Source organism: Petromyzon marinus, unplaced genomic scaffold (genome assembly GCF_048934315.1).
Source record: "Petromyzon marinus isolate PM22_M1 ecotype Great Lakes invasive population unplaced genomic scaffold, UKy_Petmar_22M1.pri1.0 PM_G_Scaffold_71, whole genome shotgun sequence".
In the NCBI taxonomy this organism is placed as follows: Eukaryota; Metazoa; Chordata; class Hyperoartia; order Petromyzontiformes; family Petromyzontidae; genus Petromyzon; species Petromyzon marinus.
Window position 1 is genome coordinate 272501 of NW_027423026.1, and position 2500 is coordinate 275000.

A 2500-nucleotide genomic window follows, 5' to 3' on the forward strand; every position below is an offset into this window, starting at 1 on the left:
CGATGTCTCTCTTGTGGCTCACGGGGCTGTTAGGGTGGCACAGAAATCCCTCGGAATGGGAAAACGGGTCATTTTCGTGTCGCCACATTGCATGCGAACCGCATGAAACTTCCAGAGGCATTTGCAGCAGAAATGCATGTGCAGTCAAAAAATTGAATATTTTTCACGGATAGACCCCGTGAAACGCTAGAAATTGGCGGGGATGTGTCTCTTGTGGCTCACGGGGCTGTTAGGGTGGCACAGAAATCCCTCGGAATGGGAAAAAACGGGTCATTTTCGTGTCGCCACATTGCATGCGAACCGCATGAAACTTCCAGAGGCATTTGCAGCAGGAATGCATGTGCACTCAAAAAATGTGATATTTTTCACGGAGAGACCCCGTGAAACGCTAGAAGTGGGCAGGGATGTCTCTCTTGTGGCTCACGGGGCTGTTAGGGTGGCACAGAAATCCCTCGGAATGGGAAAACGGGTCATTTTCGTGTCGCCACATTGCATACGAACCGCATGAAACTTCCAGAGGCATTTGCAGCAGGAATGCATGTGCACTCAAAAAAGTGAATATTTCTCACGGATAGACCCCGTGATACGCTAGAAATTGGCGGGGATGTCTCTCTTGTGGCTCACGGGGCTGTTAGGGTGGCACAGAAATCCCTCGGAATGGGAAAACGGGTCATTTTCGTGTCGCCACATTGCATGCGAACCGCATGCAACTTCCAGAGGCATTTGCAGCAGAAATGCATGTGCAGTCAAAAAAAAATTGATATTTTTCACGGATAGACCCCGTGAAACGCTAGAAATTGGCGGGGATGTGTCTCTTGTGGCTCACGGGGCTGTTCGGGTCGCACAGAAATCCCTGGGAATGGGAAAACGGGTCATTTTCGTGTTGCCACATTGCGTACGAACCGCATGAAACTTCCAGAGGCATTTGCAGCAGGAATGCATGTGCACTCAAAAACTTCTATATGTTTCACGGATAGACCCCGTGAAACGCTAGAAATTGGCGGGGATGTGTCTCTTGTGGCTCACGGGGCTGTTAGGGTGGCACAGAACTCCCTCGGAATGGGAAAAGGGGTCATTTTCGTGTTGCCACATTGCATAGGAACGCCATGAAACTTCCAGAGGCATTTGCAGCAGAAAGGCACGTGCACTCAAAAATTTTAATATTTTTCACGCATAGACCCCGTCAAACGCTAGAAGTTGGCGGGGATGTCTCTCTTGTGGCTCACGGGGCTGTTAGGGTCGCACAGAAATGCCTCGGAATGGGAAAACGGGTCATTTTTGTGTGGCCACATTGCATAGGAACGGCATGAAACTTCCAGAGGCATTTGCAGCAGGAATGCATGTGCACTCAAAAACGTCTATATTTTTCACGGATAGACCCCGTGAAACGCTATAAATTGGCGGGGATGTCTCTCTTGTGGCTCACGGGCGCTGTTAGTTAGGGTCGCACAGAAATCCCTCGGAATGGGAAAAGGGGTCATTTTCGTGTTGCCACATTGCGTACGAACGGCATGAAACTTCCAGAGGCATCTGCAGCAGAAATGCATGTGCACTCAAAAACGTCTATATTTTTCACGGATAGACCCCGTGAAACGCTAGAAATTGGCGGGGATGTGTCTCTTGTGGCTCACGGGGCTGTTAGGGTCGCACAGAAATCCCTCGGAATGGGAAAACGGGTCATTTTCGTGTTGCCACAATTGGCATACGAACGGCATGAAACTTCCAGAGGCATTTGCAGCAGAAATGCATGTGCACTCAAAAACGTGAATATTTTTTCACGGATAGACCCCGTCAAACGCTCGAATTTGGCGGGGATGTTTCTCTTGTGGGTCACGGGGCTGTTCGGCTCGCACAGAACTCCCTTGGTCCACCTGATTCGTGCATACAGGCAGCAACTAAAACTCTGTAAACCTGCTGTGAGGACATCTAAACAGTGGACCAGTGAGGCTGTGGAAGATTTGCGGGCGTGCTTAGACTGTACTGACTGGGATATGTTCACGACTGCTACCAATAGTCTGGATGAACTCACAGAGGCTGTGTACATCAGCTTCTGTGAGGACTGCTGTATCCCAACACGTACCAGGGTGAACTTTAACAACAACAAGCCCTGGTTCTCAGCAAAGCTCAAAAGGTTGAGGTTGGAGAAGGAGGAAGCGTTTAGGAGTGGGGATAGAGACAGATTCAAGGAGTCGAAGAACAGGTTTAGCAAAGCGGTGAGAGAGGCTAAACGACTGTACTCAGAGACACTAAAACACCAGTTCTCTACTAACGACGCTGCTTCTGTCTGCCAAAGGGCTCAGGCACATCACCAACTACAAACCCAGAGCGCCCCACACCACTAACGACTCCCGCCTAGCCAACGACCTGAACGAGTTCTACCGTAGATTTGAAAGACAATTGGACTGTCCTGAACCACCCCTTCCCACCCAAGAGGCCCCATCCCCCACCCATACTACAGAAACGACTCTCTCCTTTCAGGAGGGAGAAGTTAATGGGCTTT